This window comes from Sapajus apella, unplaced genomic scaffold (genome assembly GCF_009761245.1).
Source record: "Sapajus apella isolate SASKATOON/1434 unplaced genomic scaffold, GSC_monkey_1.0 scaffold63, whole genome shotgun sequence".
Classification (NCBI taxonomy): domain Eukaryota; kingdom Metazoa; phylum Chordata; class Mammalia; order Primates; family Cebidae; genus Sapajus; species Sapajus apella.
In genome coordinates this window covers 1,645-12,116 of record NW_022437003.1, presented here as the reverse complement: position 1 = coordinate 12,116, position 10,472 = coordinate 1,645, and the positions used below count along the sequence as shown (strand labels likewise).

The window sequence follows — 10,472 nt, the reverse complement described above, 5'->3', positions numbered from 1 at the left end:
TTTCAACTTGAAGAGCCAATTCTATCAGACACATCACAGGAAATAGAGACCAAATATTCATCTCCAATGTCTAACTAAAGCAAAGGAGTTTCATATTTTGTTGTTCAAATATAAGAAAACTCGGAAAATCGTGTAATAAACATTTTCGAGTTTGGCTAATAATCTTGATGAAAGGAAAGAGCCAGGTCCCGTCCCTGGCACATCAGTGGTGGGAGGGTGGCTTTGCTCCTGTTGAAAGGCTGCTCTGAGGTTTTGTTGGTTTCTGGAAACACCTTTCTCTTGAAATTCTAATTATTCAGTATGTAAAAGTTTTGAGAATTACAGTCATTAGAATTTCCAAAAAAGTTACAAGTGTTTATTGCAGCGCAGAGGAAGCTTCCCTCCCCAGCTCCAGGTATTCATCTAAAGCTGTAATATCAGCAGTGGATGCTGGGCGGCCAGCCTGAATGTCAGTCAGAACTCCATGGATATAGAGTTAACACAAGGGCAGTCAGGGCCAGGTCAGGGCCAGGTGTTTATTTTGCAAGGAGCCCAGGAGGGAAAAGCAGCATTCGGTCTGCTAAGCTGTGAGAATTGAAGCTTTCCTGCAACTGCCAGAGTGGGATTTTGATCTCTTATTAGAATGAGAAAAACTTTTAAAGTGAGAACTGCTTTAAAAACTACTGTATTGCTCAAATATGAATCTAGTGTGAGTGAGTCTTTTTCATTCTACTGGCTCTGTTTTCAGGCCAACTTATTGCAGTTTCAGAAGTATTTTGTTAAGCCGAAGGTCACCAGCGGCGTGGTTTTACGCATATCCCATCACTTCACTGAGCCTGAATGTCCTCGTTTCCAATGTGAGAGTGTTTCAAGTTTAAAATTAAAGAATTCACTGAAACAAGCACGTTTATTCACTCCTCTGTGCTCCCACACTCCTCACATGAGTATATAAATATATATCACTTTAAGTAACTAGTATCAGGGTCTTATTTATACCAAACATCTTTGCATATAAAAGTCAGTTGGCTCCACCAAATTGGCCAAGAAAAAATGTCCCCTTCTCTCCCCAACCTCCCTGTATCTCCTCACACCCGATGGCCCAGTCTCTGAAATTCTATCTTCAGAGATTTATTATTTAGGGTTAAGTTTGATGGACATGTTTTTGTCACTAATGCTTCATGGTGAATGGAGGTTGGGAGTGTTGCTCTGGAATACGACTGCCCAGGTTTGAATCCTAAATTCTATTTGGTTGTGAGGCCTTGGGCAGGGTAGTTAATCATTTTATACTTTAGTGTCCTTATTCATAAAATGGGACTAATTGTACTTCCGTTCTCGTAGGGCTGTTATAAGAATTAAATAGATGACACATGTAAATTCTCAGTAAATGTTCATTCCTGTTTCTTCTGGTGGGAGAATTCCAGAGCCATGTGAGCACCCCAGGCTAAGATGTGAAAATGTCCCAGAATGGAAGTCGTCACAGAATGCATCTGACATAAACCTCTCCTACTGCATACATTAGCTTAGGCCTGAGGTGCATGCTATTGAGATTTACATATTTTTGGAGAAAGGTTTAACATGATTTTCTCTATTTCATGAACTATTTTCTTCCCATCCCCAACTTCCTTTTATAACGGGCCGCTCAACATTTTCTATCACTCCTTATGAGATAATGGGAAACAACGGGCTTGATTTTTCCTCTCTCAACTGTCGTGGATCCTATCTATAGGTTGCAAAGATCCTCTCTCTGCTCCACTCCCACTGGCCTATTCCTAGGTAAACTGAGAACCAAAGAAGGAGTGCGCAATAGTTGCTTGAAATGATACAGAGATTTTTTTGCTGGTTTGTTAGCCCTAACTTGACATTCCTTTTCTGTTTTTAAAAGTCACCCTGCACATTAACTGTCCTAAGGGAGAGACCACACCCTCCTCCTTGTCATCCCAAGACACATTAATGAGCCCACATTCCCACACAGAAATGTGTCTTCTGCAAACCTGACACCAAGAGCTTCCCATTTTGAAAAGCTCCTGGTAGAATTAATATGAATTGGATCTCATTCTTTTTACTGTAACCAGCTGTCTGGTGTTACAAAAAGACTTTTGCAGAATTCTAGGCAAGAATTATTAATGCGTGTTAATGGGAGGCCTCCAGTTCTGCTTTGCTGGGGAAAGAAACTTCCTCCATACCATGTTGGGACCCAGAGCCAAATAAATGGTCCGTCCGTCATCCATATGATGAGTTTTAATTTGGAAAATTACAAGGCTAGTTTGAGTTACTGGAAGCAAGTTGGCGGTATAGCATGATAATTAAAAGCACGATAATTAAAAGCACAGGTTTTAAAACTGACAAATCTGGGTTCCAATTTCCATTTAACTACTTACTGGCTTTGTAAGTAACCAGTCTCTTAGCTCTGCATGATACAAATAGAGATACATCCTTCAGAGAAATTAAATGAAGCTATGTAAGTAAAGCATCGATCATATAGTAGGAACTTAACAGATAATACTGCTGTTGGTTGGCTAGTAACCATGTTTTTGACCACTAAATATAACACTGTAGGAAAGGGAGCAAGTGGAAGAGGACAGCCCATACCTACAGAGCCCCAGGTGAAAGCCCTCTGCTAGGATGCATTAGAGAACATCATCTTAGATAGGCTCCTCAGCTTTGACTATTTAAAGCAATCCAAGTTTTCTCTGCCATTCCACAAACTCAGCACTGTAGCCTCAAGAGCCATTGAGAAGCTGCTAAGAATCTCAGTAAACACCATAACTTTAAATTACTTTCCTGTCAGCTTTGTCCAGATTCAGAAATTTACAAAGCAACAATGTGCTTCCCGATTTATTTACTGAAGTGATATGAGTCGCACCGGTTATAGTGGGAAAGCTTCCTTGGAAGGTTTTTCCATATCACCAAGAGAGCAAAATCGGGACACCTGGTCATCTAAAATGTGACCCAACATACTGTTTTACCAATACATGCAATTTTATATAAATGGATTTTTAAAGTAGTACTCTGTGCTCCCTGACGTGAAGATGAGCTCATGAGTAACCCCGTGGCTTCCCTCGCTTGCTCTTGTCACAGCCACAGGTGCAACTACGGTTTGTGAATTAGGAAGGCAGTTGGCCCCTCACACCTGGACGGTAAAGCGTGAATGAGGAGTGGTAGGTACAGAGCGCTGTAACTCTCCAGGTGCACAGAATCCCCTGCCACGACCACAGGTCAGGTGGGTCTAAAGGCACGTGCGCTGTGGAATCCCAGGGGACTTCTGGGCTTTGGCGTTTTCCTCCGCTCCCGTCTCCCTGCCGCCACATCAGAGGCTTCCTTTGGTTGATGTAGCCGGGCTCTGGAGAGATGAGTGAGGTTGGCCAGGATGGGAGCAGAGAAGGTGAGTGAAGCTGGACGGAAACAGGGGAATGGAGATTGGGGCACACAGGCTTTTGCTGGCTCTCTGAATGAGCACACTCATTGTCCCCATCTTCTATCTCAAATTCCTCTGCTTTACTTCTCTGTGGGATAACTTTCTCCACCTCTGTAGGAGATACAGAAACAAGGGTGCGTCTCAAATAGTTGAAATTCTTTTCTATTTTGCCACTGCCTTTGCTTTCCTTCACTTGAACAAAAGGGTGTAGAGTTTGGATGAAAACCAACAGGGTCATAAAGAATTTTATCTTTGGATAAGGCTTTCAATGGCTGCTTTCTATGTTCTGTGAGCCTAGAGTTGCCTCATGGGTAAGTGGAAAGCACTTATCAACCCAAACAAATATTTTCCCAGGTTTCCTTCCCCGTAGAGCCACAGTGGATTCTAAAATAAAAACAGTCAGCATTAATTCTTGCTTACCCTGCACACTTTTCTTCCTGTAAAGCAGAAGGAATTCCAAATGTAGGGGAGGAAAGGGATAAGTTTGAATGACAAAGAACGAAACCTAATGGAGGGAAAGGCTTTCTCTCTCCACCTCTAGGGAACATTTTCTTGCCTTTGGTATCTGCTGCGCCTCCCCCAGCACCGCACCCCCCCGGCCCCCGCTGCCCTGCACCCAGTTATGCTAGCCCGCTAGGCCTTTACCGAGCTTGCTCTGGTTCCAAAACTATCAGTATAAATCTGTACTCAGGGGGCGCGGGGTCTCCTGGCCAGCGCTTCAGCCCACTGAGCCTTGAGTCGCCCACACTCCGGTACGTTTCACCTTCGTGGGTAACACTATAGACTCTGGAGCCATACGGTCTAGGGTCGAATTCTTAGCTCTGCCACTTGCTAATGTGTAACCCTGAGCAAGTCACATAACCTCTCTGTTCCACGGTGTTGTCATCTGTGAAAAGGAGTGTGGTAACACCTACCTCACAGGCTTGCTGCAGGGATTCAATGAGGTACGACCTAAAAGAGATTTAGAAGGGTTTCTGACAGAAAAAGTCAATAAACGCTGATTATGTTTTGCTCGCCTAAGGTAGCATAGAGAGGAAGGGGCTCACTTGTTCCTCAGCGCTGCAAAAGCAGCGTTTGGCAGACCTTGCGCAGACCCTGAGCCGGGCTCCTCCCCTCCGTGTTTGCCTTTTGAGGAATGGACTGATGAAAAGTGACCCCGATCCAGGGTACTTGCCTCAATAGCAAACTTTTAAAGATTAATAATGGTTTAGCAATCTCTAACTTCCAAAAGATCTCTTTTTTAAGTAACAAAAGAGAACATATTTGTGGTAAAAATCCATATATTCTATCTAGAAAGTAGAGAAGATGAAAACCAAAAGCATTTCTCAACAAATTCCCCTTTGCAAAGGCTGTTGACGACCGCTGGCTTTGTGCAGAGGGAAATAAAGGAATAAGCGTTGTGTTTGGTTCTTGCTGCCTCCAGGATCCGCATTCTTTTAGTTCTGCTGTCTATTCAAACAAAATGAATTATTCAGGAGTTTGTGTGACTGAATGTGAATGAAACTAATTTAGTGGAGATTTCTTTTTCCGTTTCTATGTGACTCAGCTTGCCTTGTAACTATTGCCCTAGTAAGATTCATTCTCTGCTAGTGTTGCATTTTGCTAATTACATATTTCTGGGGCCAAGTGAGCTTATCATTTATTCAGACACTAAGTATTTATTAAGCCAAAGAACATCTTTTTCCCTTACATTTGAGCCCTATGACTTGCTTAGTTGGTGGCTTACTAAGAATCAAATAAAAGTAGTTGGCTGATGGACCTGTACTTCTGTACGTAGAAAATGGGTACAATATATTCGTTTGTCAGATAGTCCTAATAAGGTCCCAATAAATGTGAAATACCTCCACTAAAAACGAGCTAATACTAAGAAAAGAAAAATAGCTCAGAGCAGTCTGCATTACGTAAGGTCTGCAAAATTTAGCAGGCCCAGAGAGACAGGAGGTTGGGACTGCATTACATTGGGCGCCCCCATGCCTGGGGAGCAGTTGTTTAAAGACATTTTGTACTTTCTTTTTCTTCCCTGCCTCACCCATTATCTTCATGTTGCTGAGATTTGTGACACAAAGAACAGCGTACCACCAATCAGCGGCTTAGGTTATTTTAATGTGAATTCTTGGTAAACAATTGAGGAACTACCTCTTCTTTTTTCCTTCAAAAACCTGCTTGTAACTGCTGCTTATTGGAGCATCTCCTCAGGGAACTAGAATCTTATGTTCCTGGGTTGTTGCAGTCCTTAAACTTGGCCCAAATAAACTCTACGTATATTAATTTTGCCTCAGGTTTAATTTTAATTTTGCCTCACTGTTCAATTCCTTTAGCTTGAACACAGAGATGTATATATACATATATATCTGTATACAAGCATATATATACACACATATATGTATATACAAGTATATATATACACACACGTATACACACACGCACACACATATATATATATACACACATATACGTATATGTGGCCTCACTACTGAAGCTGTATTTCCAGAACTTTATCTTTTTAAACAAAATGACTAATTGTAATATATATGTATACATAAGGCAGTACCATACAAGCTTTGGAATCCGATCCTGGTTCTAATTATGGCAAAGGCAGCCAGTTGTCCCCCAGTACCCATTCTCCACTTATCCCTTAATATTTAAGCCCTGAGTGTTAGTGGCGCTGGGCCCCTGGCTGCCTGGAACAGAGAGCAGCCTTTTCCGACCCTCTGTGGTGGGTGTGGCCATGGCTAAATTCTAGTCAATGGGATAGAAAGAGAAATACCATGTGGGACTTCCGAGAAGCGTCCCTGACGGGTGGAGCACCCCCTTCTTTGGTTTGCTTCCTTTCTGCTGGTACAACAAGGACTTGATAACATGGACCACGAGGAAGAAGCTACATGTGGACAATAGGGAGTGACAGAAGGAGCCACAGACCTTGACACCTTGGCACACCAGGTCAGCCCTGCACTCCTTGCTTCCAGCCTTTTTTTTTTTTTTTACAGCAAGTGTTTTCATTTTTATTACTCAAAAAAGTTTCATTTTTAATTTAGCTTTCTGACTCTCTGCCTGTGCCTTCAACACTTTGACAACAATTTACTGCTCCTGCATAAGAAAGGCACGCTTGGTCCTGTGGTGAACACGTTTAGCACACATGGAACCACCACAGGCCCTACTGACATTTTCTTTGTTTTGGACAATCTCATAAGAACTTTAGGTCTTAGAGCACGATCCCCTCGAAGTCTGCCTGGGCACACGCCACATGCAGATTTTGGTGCTTTTCCAGCCTTCTTGGTATACAGGTAAACAACTCTATTACCAGGCGTTCGGGACAGCCTAGTTTTGTTAGAGGCTGTATTGTAGGAAAGCCGACGTCCGTATGTCAAATGCTGGACCATTTTGAGTGCCTGCTGACAAGGTCCCGGAAGAGCACTTCCAGCCTTTTTATACGTGAGCAAGAAAAAGAAACTCCTACATCCTGCTTTTCTCCCTTTTCTCTAACACACGTAACTAGGGCTAATACTACTGGATACATTAGACAAATTACTCACAATTTTCTAATCTGTACAGTTGGAATAATAACTACTGTCTTACAGAGCTGTGAGGACTAGATGAGATGACGCCTTTAAAGCACTTGGAGCTGGCCGGGTGGTGCGCGTCAATAGTCCTAGCTACTTGGGAGTTGTGAGCCCAGGAGTTGGAGACCAGCCTGGACAACGCAGTCAGACCACATCTCTAAAAACAACCCTAAAAAAATACAGCACTTGGCATTGTATCTGGCCCCTTAGTAAATGCTCATTAAAATGTAAGCTTCAATTATTATTGACATGAATTCACCCATGATTTAGGAAATATAATCAGCCCAATAACTGAGAGGACATGTTGTAGCGATAGAGGAAAAGCAGGCCCTGTGGTCCTCCCCTTTGCCCTGGTGCCCTGGCGTCCCGACAAGGCAGCCTGCGTGGGGTTTCCCTTGGTGCTCTGTGTAACCCATCACTGCTGCTGAGGCGGGCACTGAGGCCCTGGGAAGCCCTACAGGCCTCTCTGCCACCTGCCAGATCCACTTAACGGATGCAATTCTAAATGAAACAGAAGAGCACTGGACTTGGGTCCCCTCCTCAGGAAATGCGCCCTATGCACACGTTTTGTGACTACCAGTAGACATTTTTGTTGTGAACAATTCCAAACGAGAGATCTTGATTTTTTCCAGTTGGTGATAGGGAATTGGCCAACAACCATGAGGAAACAGTGTTACTTAAACCATTATCAACTAGGATAGAAAGGCAGTTTTGGGGAGAGAAAAGGGGCCGGTTACTACCTGGAATTCAAAACCTGCTTCTCTTCTAACACTGCCAGAAAATAACCAGAAACAGCAGTTTAGGTAAGCTGGATTCTGAAAGGCAAGAGGTGGACCAGGGGCTCCACAGACTAAATGATTTTTTTTTTAACCACTAAAATAAAAGAAGGCTGCCAGTGATCAAAATCTCTTGAAAACAATAAGTTGCTGACTGGCCCTGACTGTCTCAGCAGGAGCACGTTGTTTCTGGGAACCCTACCCCAAGTGGATTATGAACGTGAGAATGGAAGGCAGTCAGTTACTCAGGACATCCGAGCTGGCTTGCCCTGCCTTGTTCTTCATGAGGTGATGACAGGAACATGGACAGGATAAATCTGTGTCCTCCGTTCCCTTCACACTTGCTATTACGGAACATGAGAAAGAGAAGTGGGGAATTCTGGGACACCCTAGACCCCTGGTTGACGTCAATCCTATAAGTACCCGTGGGTCCTAGGTGAAGAAACGTCAGGGCTGGTGTACAGGGTGCTTGCGTGTAGCCAACTGCAAACTAGATTTACTGACAGCAGTAAGTCATTCAGGGAAGCTTCTAGTTTATGTTACATGTTTTGGAGTGGTAGTTAATAGAATGAATGACAGGATCAGCATTCCAGGGGTATAGAAAGCCTGGAATAAGGTACTGAAAACAGGGTGAAATGTAATAGTACAGATGCCAACATCCTGCGTTTGGGTTCCAGATGTCAGTTGTATGAACAGAGAATGGGAAAAGTCTTGATAATAGTTCAGTGTGACAAAGACCTAGGGAAGCACCGTTCAAACACTCTTGGGCAGAATTCTTTAGGAGATTTGTAGTGTGTGTTGCATGATGTTAACTAATATTTTCCTGAGGGTTTACTGCATACTGGGCCCTGTTTGAAGGCCTTCATGTATGTGCATTTATTTAATCTTTATAACCACCCTCTGTGATGGGTACTATTATTAGAATTCCAGTCTACCTACAGGGAAGTGGAAGCACAGAGTGGTTAAGTAACTTGCCCAAGGTCACACAGCTGGCAGAAATGCAATTTAAACCACTGTCTATGCTCTTAACCACTGTCATGATGTTTTGTGGAGGACTCGTGAATAAAGAAACTTGCAGAACTTTGAATTAGGATTTGACATTCTTGTTTGAGCGCTGAAAACTTTTTAAAAAGGCACTTACATTTGGTAGATCAGTGTTTCTTTAAACAATAATTTGGGAACTAGTGCAAAACAGGTTATTTGACTTTAATAAACACCAACGAAGGTGTGGTGCCTCATGCCTGTAATCCCAGCACTTTGGGAGGCTGATGTGGGTGGATCACGAGGTCAGGGGTTCAACACCAGCCTGACCAACATGGTGAAATCCCATCTTAAAAATACAAAAATTAGCCGGGCATGGTGGCGCGCACCTGTAATCCCAGCTACGTGGGAGGCTGAGGCAGGAGAATTGCTTGAACCCAGGAGGTGGAGTTTGCAATGGGCCAAGAGCATGCCATTGCACTCCAGCCTGGGCAACAGAGCGAGACTCCATCTGAAAAGAAACCAAAATATTGCTGTTGCACAATAGGAGAAGCATTCTGTTCAGAAAATGCAGTTGTCGCGCTGTGTGCTCTATCCTTGCCTGACTTCACCTGAAATACACTGCTCAGCGCTGGAGAGCATGTCACAGACCAAAGACAGTTTAAAATCTAAACACAGCTACCATGTGAAGAGCTGATGTTGCTGGAGATGTGTCGTCTGGAGATGAGAAGACTAGATTGTTCAAGTATTTTTAAAGGACTTCCTGGCCAGGCGCGGTGGCTCACACCTATAATCCCAGCACTTTGGGAGGCCGAGGCAGGTGGATCACGAGGTCAAGAGATAGAGACCATCCTGGTCAACAAGGTGAAAACCAGTCTCTATTAAAAATACAAAAATTAGCTGGGCATGATGGTGCGTGCCTGTAGTCCCAGCTACTCGAGAGGCTGAGGCAGGAGAATTGCTTGAACCCGGGAGGCGGAGGTTGCGGTGAGCCGAGATCGCGCCATTGCACTCCAGCCTGGGCAACAACAGCGAAACTCCGAGGTACACAATCTGTTAGCAGTTTAGCGTCAGTCTTTGTCTTATGAACACTGCTCACCCCAGGTTTTATGTAGTGTGGACCTTCCGCCTCACTTGTAACCCTATTGTAAGCATCTTAAAAGACTGTCTTATTCCGTTTCATCTCCTTATGTTTCAAAATTATTAAATCAAATTCGTGGTTTGAGCCTTTTATATGGCTGGTGAGGCTCTCTGTTCGGTGACCTCTGGGATAGCTTGTCTGGCAGAGTATACTTGGAGGTTTCTGTTGCATCAAGGTAATTTTCCACAGGGCACCACCAGTCAGTCAGACATCAAACCTCTTTCCACCCTAGACTCAATTGATAGAACCCTATGCAATGTGTATCATTACCTCTATTTGATGGAAACAGACTTGCTGGCATGTAAGTCACACAGCTGGCAAGGGGCAGGGCCAGGACTTGACCACGGTCTTTGGACCACACTCTTTTCACCAAGCCACACCTGTCCACATGGCTGTGCCAGCCAGCCAGGATTCTTGCTCAGTCAGCAGAGAGTTGGGCATTCAAGACTCCACTATCAGCCAGTCATATTCTAGAAAATTCTCCTCTATCCTGAGCTGAAATTTGCTTCTTTGTAAATTTGACCTGTTGATTCTACTTCTATCCTCTAAAGCAAGCTCGTCCAGCCCATAGCTGCAGGCCACGTACTGGCCCAGGGGGACTTGGAATGCAGCACAACACA

The 10,472-nt window shown here is 43.8% G+C and overlaps 1 pseudogene; it reads right to left on the bottom strand.

Moving 5' to 3' along the window:
• Nucleotides 1-1,138: 1,138 nt before the first annotated feature.
• LOC116529705 lies at nucleotides 1,139-9,029 on the bottom strand (annotated as a pseudogene).
• Nucleotides 9,030-10,472: the final 1,443 nt, after the last annotated feature.